We start from the raw sequence: 16,690 nt of genomic DNA, 5'->3' as shown, positions 1-16,690 counted from the left end.
GGCCTCACGCACGGTATTCCCACGGGTGTCGCCTTACCTTTAGCCCGGGACCGTTTGCGCCTTTTGGCACACGTATATGACAGTGTCGCTAGCATCCATATGATAAGGAGCCCGGGCTGACATGGCTAGTCGTAAACCCAAAGTGGCACAGACTTACAGGGACAGGCATCCATGACCCAGCATCGAACGTGTCGGTCATCAGCGAGTGAATCCAGGCTGTAGCACTGGCTAGCAGGACTCCGGTGAACCGGGCTGTAGCGGGCTAACAGGACTCCGGTATTCATCGCGTGACATTTCCCCGAAGGGACAGACACAGGAACGAAGAAGGACACATGCCGGCCAGCCTAAGTGTTCCGGAGCAGTAGCAAGCTACCATGGCTCGGTGGAAACACTAGGAGACATTTCCCCGTAAGAGAGGCTACTAAAGATAAACAACTAGATGGTCAGATCCCACACATACCAAGCATTTCAATAACATACACACAATATGCTCGATATGTGCAAATACAACATGGCATCACAACATGACTCTACGACTCAAGTAATTTATTCAATAGGCTCCGAGGAGCGAGATATTACAAACATGGGTCTCATGACCCAACAATCAGAGCATACAAATCAAAGCACAAGCGGAAGCTATCATGTCTGGGTACAGACATCTATAAATGAAAAAGGCTGAGAAGCCTGACTATCTACCAAATCCTGCCGAGGCACAGGATCGTAGCTGAGGTAACAAGCTAAACGTCGAAGTCCACGCGAAACTATTAGTGAGACCGAAGTCTCTCTGCAAAAACATAAAATAGGCAAACGTGAGTACAAATGTACCCAGCAAGACTTACATCAGAACTAACTACATATGCATCATTATCAACAAAGGGGATGGTGGGGTTTAACTGCAGCAAGCCAGCTTTGACTCGGTGGCTATCCTAAACTACGACTGCAAGCAACTCTTTGAGGTGGCGCACACGAGTCCACATATTCACCATATCAATACACCACTATGGATCCGCTCCCGTCTCCCTACGAGAACGCCATCCATAGCACTCACGCTTATCTTGCGTATTTTAGAGTATCCACTTTCACTTGTCTATGAACTGATATAAGCAACCCAGAAGTCCTTTTCCGCGGACACGGCTATTCGAATAGATGATGTTAACCCTGCAGGGGTGTACTTCTTCACACACGCTCTCACCACTTACCGCCGTTTACACGACATGTACTCGGCAACCTTCAAGCGGAAGCCCAACGTGGGTGTCGACCACGGCCTACCTAAACACTCAAGTCTCTAGTCCAGGTTTATCGCCTATTCGGGTTCCATCCATGAGGAGATCCGGCCGGAGTTTCGCTCACAGCCCCAAACGATGTGAACAGGGTTCCGTGACACCAAACGGGCGCCCGGTTTACCCGGCCACGTGCCTACCGCATCACAGCCCACCCCTACGGTCAGCGCTGCCACGGCCTCCAGCATACTACAAACACCAGAAACTACTTGCAACTCCTGGACAGAGGACAAGGGTGATCAAGAAGCCGAGAGGGTCCATTGGTTTCGGGCCCAATGCATGGTAGTAGCTGAATCATGGATCACAAACACAGAACTCAGTTCCTGAGGACGGCTTCAATGAGACAACCCACCATGTACTCCTGCATGGCCTCTCACCGCTACCTTTACCAAATCGTGTTCACACACTTAGCTCACACACAGTAGGACATGTTCACACACCTCTGATTCATCCCCCGATGAATCAGACCTGACTCAACTCTAAGCAGTAGCAGGCATGACAAACAAACATGAATGAGTAGGCACAACAGGGCTCAAACAACTCCTACTCATGCTAGTGGGTTTCATCTATGTATTGTGGCAATGACAGGTCATGCAAAGGATAAAGGGGTTCAGCTACCGCAGCAGGTAACAGTTGAATCGTTGTTGTCCTAATGAAGTAATAGAGAGCAGGAGCAAGAGAGTGGGATTTTATCGGAATGAACAAGGGGGTTTTGCTTGCCTGGCACTTCTGAAGATAACATTGAGTCTTCATCAGTGTCAACGATCACATCATCGGTACAGCGTCTACCGAGGGGGAACAACACCGGCAAACACAGAAGAAACACGATCAATGCAATGCACAATATGATGCATGCTATGACATGGCAATATGAGTGTGTTTTGGGCTAATGCACCTAGCTATGATTTAAATGAAGTTGGTTTGAATACATGATTCAAATTCCAACTCCATGTATGATTATTTAAATGCCCTTTATTTGTTTTGTCCAAAACAGAGGACAAACATTGTTCAAACATGCATGAAAATGGTACAGATGGATTCCTTGAATTTTTCTGATAATTTTTCATATATAAAACATTTAATTTGGAGTTACGGTTAATTCTCTATGATTTATTGAAGTTTTAGCTATTTTCTGGAATTTCCTGAATATAATAAAATAAACTAAATCCCAGAAAATGAATATTGCGTCAGCATGACCTCACCCTGACGTCATCAGGTCAACAGGGCGGGTCCAGGTCAAACCTGACGTGTGGGGGCCACACGTCAGTGACACAGGAACTAATCCCGGTCAAACCCAGCGCTGACTGGGGTTTGACCAGGGGTGGGGCCCACTGTCAGTGTCAGCAGGGGGGTAATTAGTTTAACTAATTCGATTAGTGTTAATCCTAATTAGCTAACAGGGCTGGGCCCACCTGTCATTGAGTCAGGGGCGTCCAACTGGGGTCAGACTCGCCGGACTTGGTCCACGGCTCGTCGCCGGTGAAGCCCGAGACGGCGGAGGGGGTCGGAATTCCTCCTCCGGCGACCAAATGGCCGGCGGAGGGCAGCTACGTGACGCTGAAGATCCCGCGCGTCGAGTGGTGCGGTCAGTTATGCCGGGGGCGACCTATATCGACGGCGGCGAGCTCAAAGGCGGCGGCCGGAGTTCGGCGGGGAGGGGAGAAGGGGCTACGGTGCACTAGAAGAGAAGCGGGTGGTGGCTACGAGCTCCTAGTGCTGCGCTGAGCACGACGGTGGGCTCGGGAGCGAGCTGCGGTGGCTGTGGCCACGGCCACGCCATGGCCGGCGGCGAGAAATTCTCGGCCGCGGTGGGAGATGGGGCTAGGGGCGAGAACGGAGGGGGCGAGCACAGGAGAAGCAGCAGGGGCTCACAGCGGATCCATTCGAGGCGGAGACGAGGCCGGGGGAGCGTCGGAGGCAGCACAGGGTCGCCGGAGATCCGGGCGGCCGAAGATGGGGAAGACGGCGTGGGCGGCGATGCAGGGCTCCCGGCGTTGCGTAGCTCCATGGAGAGGTCGGGGGCGTCGAGGCGGAGCCTTTGGTCACTCTGGTGGGGTGGAACGACGGTGGTGGCTACGACTGCGACGAGCGGCGGCGACGGCGGTTCTCGGTCGCGTGAGTGAGAGAGCCAGAGAAGAGAGAAGAAGGAACGGGAGAGAGTGAGAGCGGTCCAGGGGGGTGCGTGGCATCCTCAGGGCGACGGGGAGACAGGCAGAGAGGCAGGAGGTGGCCTGGGCGTGTGCCCGCGCGCTCCGGCCACGCGCCTGCGTCCTACTGTCCGAGGAGGAAGACGACAGGGACGGCTGCGGTGGTGGGCTGGGCTGCTACAGTAGAAGGCCAGGTAAGTGGGCTGCCAGGTGAGCGCCAGGTAGTCCTTCTCTCTCTCTCTCTCTTTTATTTTCTGTTTTCTATTTTTCTGCAGATGTTTGGCTTTATTAAAAATACCAGAACCTATTCAAAAATCATGTAACTGCTTGAGAGCACTGTTTGGAATATTTCCAGCAGCCATCATTTTAGTTCATGAATAATTGGACATTTAGAATAATTTATAGCATTTAAATGTCCAAGTACAAATACTGTATGATTTAATTCAGAGCCCAATATGTCCTGCAAAAATATAAACCATTTTTGGTAGATGCTTCCACCTCAAACCAGAAATGTTGAACATTTTTAGAGGGCATTCTGAGTTCAATGAAAAAGATTTTATTTTGACCCTAGTTGGATTCATTTGGTGCTAGGGTTTAAACAATCCCCATTTCAAGTTTCTTTAAATTTAAACATGATGCATGGATGCTTATGCAAAGACAAGCAAGGCTGATCTGGGGCTGTGACAGTGGCGGACTTCGAGGAGGAGTCGTCTCACGCGTTCATGGACTTGGAGGAGCGGGAGTCTGCTGACTCAGTGGCGGACTTTGAGGAGGAGTCGGCAGACAACGCGGTGTCGGTGGACTTCGAAAGATGATGCAATCCTTTCTCCACAGGATGATACGATGTATGGCCTGTCCCAGTGTGCGCTCGTCTTCACCTCCAGGAATGTCAAGCGTTAGCCCCGAATATGGGTGCACCACTTCATCAACCATGACACGAGCATAGCCCTTTGGAATCGGGATGCAATGGTAGGTTGCTTCGGGGGTAACTGGAAAAGCAACACCGTCTGCCACCTTCATGGATATGTTCTTCATTTTGGAGTGTTGCTCATAGTTAGTGTTCTCTATGGTGTCATCCACAGGGTATGTATCCAGCAGTGTGTCGCCCGTGGCAGAACCAATGTTGCTTCTCGGCATGGATGGGATGATGCTATCCAATGCTGGATAATCATCTGCTTCCTGCTGCCGCTGCTGAGACTCCCTTTCCTGGCTAAGTGAGTCGATATGCTGCTGCTGCTGGAATTTGAGTGCCAGGTCCGCGTGCCTTGCTTCTAGGCCTTGAAGGCGTTCTGCGTCCTGCTTCCTCTGCTCCTCCTCCAGCTTCCTCTTCTTCTCCTCCTCCATCTTCTTTCTTGCACGGGACCTGTAGTCGTCATTCTAGTCCGAAAAGCCCTCATACCAGGGAATAACGCCCATGCCTCGTGTTCTTCCCGGGTGTTCATGATTTCCCAGGGCGCGCGTAAGCTCGTCGTTCTCTCTGTTGGGCATGAACACCCCCGCTCGAGATTCTTCTATTGCGTCAAGTATCTTTTGTTCGGCTCCTTTTAGACTTGCCTTCTTCGAAACCAGGCCTGTCTTCGGGTCCAACGCCCCCCCATGCGCATAGAACCAAGTTCTGCACCTGGGGGCCAGGTCCTAGTAATCGGAGTGACCCCTGCACCCTCCATCTCTTGCTCAGACTTATCCCACTTAGGCATTCCCAATGCGTAGCCACTTGGACCCAGCCTATGGAACTGCGTCTTTCTTGCGGCATTTGCCTTGTTTTTCATCGACCGTTCCTTAGATAATTCTGAATCCTTGAAGGTCACCAAATCGTCCCAGTGTTCTCTTTCCTTCTCCAGTGTTCCCTTGAAATCCGGAGTCTTCCTTTCATTAGCGAGGTAGTTGGCCCATACAGTTTTCTTGTGGGTGTTGAATGCAATTGCCATCTTCTTAAGAGCAGCGGCCTTGACTTTCTCCACATCTGCTTTAGTGAAATGATCTGGTTGGGTGAAATGTTCCATCAGAGATTTCACCAAGTCTTTTTTGGCTCTGTCATCGACCCAATTAACACCTGGACGTTTAGGCTTTGGCTCTTTCCATTCTTGAATGGAGATCGGGAGTTTGTCCTTCACAAGAACTCCGCACTGACGAGTCCACTTGTCTGCAACGTTCTTAGGCGTGAGGGGTTCGCCACTATGTTTGGTGGATTTGATGTGGTGCTTTACACCATCCTTCAACAATCTGCCCGGGCCTCGCTTTGTCTTGCTGTCTGAAGAAGCAGATTTGCTCGATCCGGAGGGCTAAAAGAAGAAAGATCGATTCGTTAATATATCTTCAATAAAAAAACATGTGATGATCACCAGGATGCATGCTTATATAAATATACCTCGCCGGTAGTCTTTGTTATTTGAAGATCAGCATTGTCTGTGTCATCACAAACATTGTCTATGTCATCATAATCATAGTTCAAGACTTCATCAGCTCGGTTGTCGAGATCGAATATCTTTTCATCACCCTCTCTGGTATTGTTCAGATATTGGGAGTCGTCATCTTCATTCAGATCATCTAGCCTATGAGGGCTGCGTATGATGTCGAACAATTCCTCTTCTCTCTCTCTGCTGGTATTGCCCGCCATAGCTTTTACTTTACTAATTAATACAGAAGAAATATAAAACAATTTAGTATTCAAATTACAATGCATGGATGCAAATAATCAATGAGGAAAAACTGAATCTCGAATACATCGTCTCGAATATATAATCTCGAATACATCATCGTCTTAATATATATAATCTCGAATACATCGTCTTGAATATTATATATCGAATACATCACTAGCTAGGTACCTAATAAAGATCGAGTACTACAGAAGAATCTAGGGCGCCACTCGCGGTTCCTGGGGCGCGGGCGGTGCACACCCAAAGAGAAGGAACCATCACAGGATCATATCTCCGGTCATCTGCCCAAAGAACCCGCAAAGTAGTGGAGAACCTAACATCGTCCATAGCAGCCATGTAGCGATGGACGTGCTCATCTTCCTCCCTGACACGGCGACGCACCACCTCCGGCGGGGCCGGCTGCCTCTGCACCGAATGTGGCCCACGCGAACGCCACCAAAGAAGATCAGGGTCGACGACAGGACCCGAGGTTGGGTTCCTCACCAAGCGGCGCACCCCTCCAGGTAGCACCTCCCAGTGCCAGCCCGGCGGAGCCCAGTCCCGGACATGGGTCCCCTGAAGCAGGACGTCGTCGCGAACGGGTCGACGGCGAGGATGTGGGCCGGGCATATCATCGAGAACAAATACTATATGCCCGCAAAAAGTAACATTTTTTAAATGATTGGATTGTGATAACTAAAATTCTATATATATGCAAATTCTAACAATTTGACATTAATCTAATTCATCTAACTAAAGCTAATTCTAAAATTTCCTGATTATATAACTAACATTTCTATAACACTTCTAATATTTATATAACTAAAAAACAGAAAAATTGCTAACATTTCTATAAATATTTCTATAACTAAAAAACAGAAAACATTTATAACATTTCTATATAACTAACATTTCTAATATTTATAACTAAAAACAGAATAATTTCTAACATTTCTATAACTAAAAAATAGAAAAATTTATAACAAACAAACTAGTGTGTGTGTGTGTGTGTGGTGTGTGTGTGTGGTGTGTGTGTGTGTGTGTGTAGTGTGTGTGTGTGTGTGTGTGTGGACATGGCGGCCGGGGCGGCGATGACGGGGCGATGGGACGGGGCGGCGACGACGGGGCGGGGCGGCCGGGGCGACGGGACGGGGCGGAGCGGGGCGCGGCGATAGGGACGACGGGGACAACGGGGACGGCCGGGGCGGCGACGTCGACGGGGGCGGCGACAAGGGGCGGGGATGGCCGAGATCGGCGACGAGGGGCGGGGGCAGCGGCGTAGACGGGGACGGCGTCGATCGGGGCAGGGTGGCGCGACGGAGGGAGGAAACAGAGGGAAACTGAATTTTTTTTTCAAGTGTTGTATATATATGATGGACCTTTAGTACCGGTTGGAGCCACCAACCGGTACTAAAGGTCTGTTTTGGCCAGGCCAAGCGGCAGGAAGCGCACCCCCTTTAGTACCGGGTTTTGGCCCCAACCGGTACTAAAGGGGGGGTCTTTAGTACCGGTTGGAGCCACGACCCGGTACTAAATGGGGTGCGCTGGCTCCAGGCGGTGCGCAAGTTTAGTCCCACCTCGCTAGCCGAGGGGCTACCGCACTGGTTTATAAGCCCCAGTGCGGTAGCTCTCTCGAGCTCCTCTCCTAAGCAGGCCTACTGGGCCTACCTCTCCTCTTCTTCCCTGTGGGCCTGCTGGGCCTTTGCGGGCCTGCATCCTGGCCCAACTAAAGGTTGTGTTCCTAGTCGTATGCACGCCGCTTTGGCCCAGTAGGCGGGCTTTTTTATTTTCTTAATTTTTTTCACTTTATTTATTTTTGTTTTATTTATTTATGAGTTGTTTTTTGCTGTATTTAGAGTTTCTTTGTGAATATTTTTGCTTTAGGTACAAAAAATTACAAACTTTCTGTTAGTGCCGGTAGTTTTCAAATTTGAATAGTTTAAATTTTGAATTATTTGAAATTTGTGTGAATCACTAGTTTGTGAATAACTTAACTTTGAAAAAAGTTTTTTCAATGATTCTTTTTTCTTATTTTTAATATTAGTGTGTTTTTTCATTATATTCAATTTGGTAATGCTTAGGTTATTTAAAAAATGAAATGCCTTTGTAACAGTTCAGTTTTCGTCGGAAACCCTGATACTTCGAAAGAGATTGTCCATTTTGTACATGAAGTGTATCCAGTTTTTACTGTAACCCTCTCTACTTTTTTGCACATGCTATTTGTATGAAATTATGATACCATGCCAACTTTCAACCTTTTCTGAGTTCATTTGAAATGCTTTTCAATTTCAGGGTCATTTAGCTGGAAAGAATCAGTAAATGCATGAAAAGAATTTGTTTGCACATAAAATTTCTTCGCGTTTCAAATGCAAAAACACATAATTAACTACCCTAACTATTATAGACATTCCCTCCTGGGTGTGAAACACAGAAGAAAGTGATGATAGTGAAGCCGATCACATCCCAGATCTTTGGGTGTGAAACTTTTTCTTTGCGTGTGTCCCTTTGCGCCGTAGCCATGGAAAATCTTCATCATTTAACTGGATGCTCGGGTCGATATTCACTATGAATGGAACAATTTCATCAAACTTTTCATAATCTTCTGACATGTCTGTCTTGTCATCCACTCCCATGATGTTTCTTTTTCCTGAAAGAACTATGTGGCGCTTTGGCTCGTCGTATGATCCATTCGCTGTCTTATCTTTTCTTTTTCTTGGCCTGGTAGACATGTCTTTCACATAAAAAACCTGCACCACATCATTGGCTAGGACGAATTGTTCGTCTGCATATGCAAGATTGTTGAGATCCACTGTTGTCATTCCGTACTGCGGGTCTTCCGTTACCCCGCCTCGTGTCGTATTGACCCATTTGCACTGAAACAAAGGGACCTTCAAATCACCTGGTCCATAGTTAAGTTCCCATATGTCCTCTATGTAACCATAATATGTTTCCTTTCCCGTGTTGGTTGTTGCATCAAAGTGGACACCACTATTTTGGTTGGTGCTCTTCTTATCTTGGGCGATCTTGTAAAATGTATTCCCATTTATCTGGTACCCTTTGAAAGTCATTATATTCGAAGATGGTAACTGGGACAGCGAGTACAGGTCATTTTGAATATCACCATCATTCAGGGCACGTTTCTGCAACCAACCGGCGAAAGTCCTTGTTTGTTCGCGTGTAATACAGTCGTCAGACTTCTCCGGGTGTTTGGACTGTAGAAAATTCTTGTGTTCCTCCATATACGGAGCCACCAAGGCGGAATTCTGTAGAACTGTGTAGTGTGCTTCAGTGAGAGAATGCCCGTCCATACATATTATTTGATGCCCTCCTAGCGTGCCTTTTCCTTCTAGTCTGCCCTTATGCCGTGATTCAGGAACACCAATCGGCTTAAGGTCAGGAATAAAGTCAATACAAAACTCAATGACCTCCTCATTTTCATGGCCCTTCGAGATGCTTCCTTCTGGCCTAGCACGGTTATGAACATATTTCTTCAAGACTCCCATGAACCTTTCAAAGGGGAACATATTGTGTAGAAATACAGGACCCAAAACGTTAATCTCTTCACAAAGGTGACCTAGGACGTGTGTCATGATGTTGAAGAAGGATGGTGGGAACACCAACTCGAAACTGACAAGACATTGCACCAAATCATTCTGTAACCTTGGTATGATTTCTGGATCGATTACCTTTTGAGAGATTGCATTGAGAAATGCACATAGCTTCACAATGGCTAATCGAACATTTTCCGGTAGAAGCCCCCTCAATGCAACCGGAAGGAGTTGCGTCATAATCAGTGGCAGTCATGAGACTTTAGCTTCTGGGACTTTTTCTCTGCCATATTTATTATTCCCTTTATATTCGATGAGAAGCCAAACGGTACCTTCATGCTGAGCAGGCATTCGAAGAAGATTTCCTTCTCTTCTTTGGTAAGAGCGTAGCTGGCCTGACCCTGATGTATGCCGTCTTTTCCGTGCATACGTTGCTGGTCCTCCCATGCCTCTGGTGTATCTTTTGTCTTCCCATACATGCCCAAAAAGCCAAGCAGGGTCACGCAAAGATTCTTCGTCACGTGCATCACGTCGATTGCGGAGCGGACCTCTAGGTCTTTCCAATATGGCAGGTCCCAAAATATAGATTTCTTCTTCCACATGGGTGCGCGTCCGTCAGCGTCCTTCGGAACAGGTTGTCTGCCAGGACCCTTTCCAAAGATTACCTTCAAATCCTTGACCATATCATGTACATCAGCACCAGTATGGTGGTGAGGCTTCGTCCGGTGATCTGCCTCACCTTTGAAATGCTTGCCTTTCTTTCTTACGGGATGCCTGCTTGGAAGAAATCGACGATGTCCCAGGTACACATTCTTCTTACAACTATTCATATATATACTATCAGTATCATCCAAACAGTGTGTGCATCCGCGGTATCCCTTGTTTGTCTGTCCTGAAAGGTTAGTAAGAGCAGGCCAATCATTGATGGTCACGAACAGCAACGCCTTTAGGTCAAATTCTTCCCCCATGTGCTCATCCCACGCACGTACACCTGTTCCATTCCACAGTTGTAAGAGTTCTTCAACTAATGGCCTTAGGTACACATCAATGTCATTACCGAGTTGCTTAGGGCCTTGGATGAGCACTGGCATCATAATGAACTTCCGCTTCATGCACAACCAAGGAGGAAGGTTGTACAAACATAGAGTCACAGGCCACGTGCTATGGTTGCTGCTCTGCTCCCCAAAAGGATTAATGCCATCTGCGCTTAGACCAAACCATATGTTCCTTGGGTCACCTACAAACTCCTCCCAGTACTTTCTCTCGATTTTTCTCCACTGCGAACCGTCAGCGGGTACTCTCAACTTTCTGTCTTTCTTACGGTCTTCTGCGTGCCACCGCATCGCCTTCGCATGCTCTTTGTTTTGGAACAAACCTTTCAACCGTGGTATTATAGGAGCATACCACATCACCTTGGCAGGAATCTTCTTCCTGGGGCGCTCACCCTCGACATCACCAGGGTCATTGCGACTGATCTTATAACGCAATGCACCGCATACCGAGCAAGCGTTCAAATCCTCATACTCACCGTGGTAGAGGATGCAGTCATTAGGGCATGCATGTATCTTTTGCACCTCTAACCCTAGAGGGCAGACAGCCTTCTTTGCTTCATACGTACTCTCAAGCAATTCATTGTCCTTTGGAGCATATTCTTTATCATTACCAGCAACTTTCCAAATCCCTTGTCAGATACACCATTCTCTGCCTTCCATTGCAGCAATTCAAGTGTGGTGCCCAACTTTTTTTTGTCAGCTTCGCAATTCGGGTACAACAATTTCTTGTGATCCTCTAACATGCGCTGCAACTTCGTCCTCTCCAGATCACTTGCGCGGTTTCTCTTTGCATCGGCAATGGCCCGACCTAGATCATCAGCGGGCTCATCTGATGCCTCTTCTTCAGCTTCTTCCTGCATTGCCGACTCAGCTTCTTCCCCTATTGTTGTATCATCGTATTCAGGGAACCCATGGCTAGGATAGCCGTCGTCGTCCTCTTCTTCTTCATTGTCTTCCATCATAACCCCTATTTCTCCATGTTTGGTCCAAACATTATAGTGGGGCATGAAACCATACTCAAATAGGTGGACGTGAATGGTTCTTGACGTAGAGTAACTGTGACCATTCTTACAGCCAGCACATGGACAAGGCATAAAACCATCCGCCCGCTTGTTTGCCTCAACGGCAAGCAGAAAAGTATGCATGCCATTAATGAACTCGGGAGAGCATCGGTCATCATACATCCATTTTCGGCTCATCTTCATTACACAAGAACGAATAGACCAAATTAATACAAGTTCATACATAAAGTTCATATACAAAACTTAATTAAATGCAACATACAAATAACTCTCTAGGTAAAGAATTTAAATGCAACAACAAATGCGATGAAGATCACAACTAAGGTAACAATTGATCCAACAGCATAATGATACCAAGCCACACTATCAATGGCATATTTTCTAATCTTTCTAATCTTCAACCTCATTTTCTCCATCTTGATCTTGTGATCATCGACGACATCGGCAACATGCAACTCCAATTCCATCTTCTCCCCCTCAATTCTTTTCAATTTTTCTTTCAAATACTCGTTTTCTCTTTCAACTAAATTTAACCTCTCGACAATAGGGTCGGTTGGAATTTTCAGTTCACATACCTCCTAGATAAAAATATCTATGTCAACTTGATGGGCATAATTTGTCATAAACACGAAATGCAACAACTAGTTTTAAAAGAGAATATACCACATCCGAATCATAACAAGGACGAGGGCCGACGGGGACGGATATCTAAACCATGGCACTATGTATAACAAACAACGTATGGGTAAGATAATTATACGAGTAACTATATATCCAAATCACACAAACATCAATTTGGTAATGTAAAACATTCATGAACAAGAGCCTCACCACAAGGTGGTGCCGGCGACGGGACGGTGCGGGCGATCGACGGTGGTTACGACGGAGATTTAGAAGGCACTAAGTAAACCACACCTACATATGCAAACTAAGTGTTATTTTTGACCTCAAATTGCATATAAATCAAATACTAGCAAATATAGTTCCTCCCAAATTAATCACTATACAAAGCATTGCAAGAGCTAATCTAGCAATGAGAGTTGAAAGGACAAAGTTGCTAACCTTTGTGATCATTTGAATGGATGGGGGCCTTCAAATCTTGACAAATTTTGGGCAAAATTTGTGAGGAGCTTGAGGAAGAGAGGGGAAGAATAGAGGAAGTGAGGGGAAAGGGGAAGTACAGAGTGGCTCGGGTGGACGAAGGTTTTATGTACGTCGACCTTTAGTACCGGTTCGTGCCACGAACTGGTACTAAAGGTGCTGGAGGGGCCCCAGACTGACAACACCCTGCCACCACTCTCTTTAGTACCGGTTCGTGGCGCGGACCGGTGCTAAAGGTTCGCCATGAACCGGTACTAAAGAGAACGGCCGGCTAGCCGTTGGAACCGGCACTAATGGACACATTAGTGCCGGCTCAAAATCAAACCGGCACTAATGTGTCTCATATTAGGTCATTTTTCTACTAGTGCTTGTGGGCCCCCTGGACCTCCACCGACGTCAACTCCAACTCCATATATTCCGTCTCGAGGAGAAAAAAACCAGGGAGAAAGTTTCATCGCGTTTTACGACACGGAGCCGCGGCCAAGCCCTAATCTCTCTCAGGAGGGCTGATCTGGAGTCCGTTCGGGGCTCCGGAGAGGGGGATTCGTCGCCGTCGTCATCATCAACCATCCTCCATCACCAATTTCATGATGCTCACCGCCGTGCGTGAGTAATTCCATCGTCGGCTTGTTGGACGGTGATGGGTTGGATGAGATTTACCATGTAATCAAGTTAGTTTTGTTAGGGTTTGATCCCTAGTATCCACTATGTTCTGAGATTGATGTTGCTATGACTTTGCTATGCTTAATGCTTGTCACTAGGGCCCGAGTGCCATGATTTCAGATCTGAACATATTATATTTTGATGAATATATGTGTGTTCTTGATCCTATCTTGCAAGTCTATAGTCACCTATTATGTGTTATGATCCGACAACACCGAAGTGACAATAATCGGGATACTTCTCAGTGATGACCGTAGTTTGAGGAGTTCATGTATTCACTATGTGTTAATGCTTTGGTCCGGTTCTCTATTAAAAGGAGGCCTTAATATCCCTTAGTTTCCTCTAGGACCCCACTGCCACGGGAGGGTAGGACAAAAGATGTCATGCAAGTTCTTTTCCATAAGCACGTATGACTATTTACGGAATAGATGCCTACATTACATTGATGAATTGGAGCTAGTTCTATATCACCCTATGTTATAACTATTGCATGAGGAATCGCATCCGGCATAATTATCCATCACTGATCCATTGCCTACGAGCTTTTCATATATTGTTCTCCGCTCATTTACTTTTGCGTTGCTACTGTTACAACTGCTACAAAAACCCCAAAACATTTATCTTTACTTTTGCTACTGTTACCATTATTATCATACTACTTTGCTACTAAATACCTTGCTGTAGATACTAAGTTATCCAGGTGTGGTTGAATTGACAACTCAACTGCAAATACTCAAGAATATTCTTTGGCTCCCCTTGTGTCGAATCAATAAATTTGGGTTGTACTTCACCCTCGAAAGCTATTGCGATCCCCTACACTTGTGGGTTATCAATAGACCTGAAGAAGGCAATGACTAGAATCACGGAGTTGGAGGAAGAACTCAAGTCTACACGTGATGGATATGAGGAGGAAATGACGATACTTGTGGAGAAGAATGACGATCTGACAAGGAAGCTAGCAGTATTCATGGGAGACCCCGCGCCAGGAGGAGAAGACGACGATTCCAAGGACATTCACTCGAAAGATGTCGGGGAAGCTGATCCACGAACACCTATGGGACCGGCGGACCGAGCCCCTTTCGGTTCGGTGGGGGGCGGAGATCGCATGAAGAGCGGATCGAGGCGAAGCACATGAGCAGTTTACCCAGCTTTGGAGCTCTCCGGAGAGATAACACTCCTACTGCTGCATGTTTTAGCGTATTGTGTTCTTGCTCGGGAGCGCTGAGAGCTACAGTACACTCTAGCAGCTAACGAGACCGAGCGTGAGTGTTACTCTGGCTTCGAAATGAGCCGAACCCCCTCTACGTTGCGCATGGGCCTCCTTTTATATGCTCAAGGGGTCACCGACAGGTGGCAACGTAGACAAGGGTAAAAATGGAAAAGGAGTTGCGGTTGGTACAACTACCTGTACAGTGTATCCTACCTAACCCTGACGGCAGGGGACAAAGGCATTAAATGCCCGTCCGTGTCGCCCAAAAGTGCAGAAAAGGACCGTCAGGGACGCCACCGTTTGCCACCATGGTGATCTTGTCAGCGTCGCTTGCCACCTCGCACCGCTGGCTGCACAGCCTCCCGCCACGCGCGCCTGGGAAGGCCCCAGGGCGACATGTTGGTGGATGTGCTGGAGCGCGGGCACAGGGTGGTAGCTTGTCGCAGCAAGCGCCTTGCCGCGGCCGTTGTCTTGTCGCGCCCGGAAGCTTGTCGCTCACCGGGCCTTGCCGGGACGCGTGGCGCGTCGCGGCAAGTTCCTTGAGATGCCTTGGTTGGCCTTCCCGGCAAGCTCCTCTTGCCGGGGCCTTGTCTCCTTGGCTTGAATACTTTGTTCTTGAATGGCTCCAAAGGAGCCACGTAGGATCTTGGCGGTCGCCCGGCAAGCCTTGCCGCGGGGTGCTGCAACTGCCCGTGCACAAGTTCGGGATACTAGGGTACCCCTACTCTAGTACACCGACAGAAGACTACATCATCATCGATGACACCGACTTAGACCCCGACGATAGCGATGATGACTATGTGGATGAAGCTGGAGCAGATATCATAGAGTCTTCCACCGATTAAAACTTCTAGTCGACCACCATAACAGTAGTAGTATTCCCCCATGTATATAGTATAGTCCGAGCACTTTTGTAATGATAGTTAGACCGATTGTATGCCCTTGTTTGAATTGATTGAAATGATATGATTGTGTTTGTCTCATGTCCATATGGGTACTGTTTTCCCTCTAGACCTCATTCTATTCTGTTTTCTCACCTTTTCAAAACCCATCAGATGCCTCTGAGATGTGACAATGGATTTGCTTTCCCACTGGAGCTCACTCAGTTGATCCAGCAGTAGAATACCTTGATGTAGCTACTAGTCCAGAATCAGAACCAGGGGAACAACAACAACAGCAACCCACCACCACCACCACCTGTTGATCACTTAGCCCATTTTCTAAGGCTGAATCCACCGGTGTTCTCTAGTAGCACCGAGCCAATTGTTGCAGATGATTGGCTCCGCAAGATTGGAAGGAAGCTGACCACTGCAGGATGCACATATATGGAGAGAGTGTGTTTTGTCGCACATCATCTTGATGGACCCGTACCATCATGGTGGGAGAATTTCACAGCCACTTATCCCATTGACACTGTTACATGGGATCAGTTTCAGCAGGCTTTCCGCACTGCCCATGTTTCAGCAGGAGCTATGGCCATGAAGAAGCGCGAGTTTCGCAACTTGCACCAAGGAGGACGCACAGTGGGCCAGTATGTGGATGATTTTAGTAAGTTAGCACGTTATGCCCCAGATGACGTCGCTACAGATGCCGCTAAGCAGGAGAAGTTTCTGGAAGGACTGAATGATGAGCTGAGTATGCAGTTGATGGTGGCAACATTCAACAACTACCAGGAGTTGGTAGACAGAGCTCTTATGATTGAAGGGAAGCAGCAGCAGATAGACAACCGCAAGAGGAAGTATGGACAAGGGAAGTACAATACAGGAGCTCAGCAAAGACCTCGTTTTACCACGATCTCGGGAGGATACATTCACCACAACCATGGAGGGCATAATTCCAATGGAGGAAGTTTGCATAACCATAGTGGCCCCAAGAATGGGAATGGGAATGGAGGAAGCAACAACTAGAACCATTCCAATCCAACAACACCCACCAAGAAGGATCTTAAGTCACATTACTTGTTTCAAGTGCGAGAAGAATGGACACTACGCCACGGAGTGCTCTGAAGCAAAGAATGGAAATGGCAAT

The sequence above is a fragment of the Triticum aestivum genome, chromosome 2B (genome assembly GCF_018294505.1).
Source record: "Triticum aestivum cultivar Chinese Spring chromosome 2B, IWGSC CS RefSeq v2.1, whole genome shotgun sequence".
Classification (NCBI taxonomy): Eukaryota; Viridiplantae; Streptophyta; class Magnoliopsida; order Poales; family Poaceae; genus Triticum; species Triticum aestivum.
Note: the sequence above shows the minus strand (reverse complement) of the source record.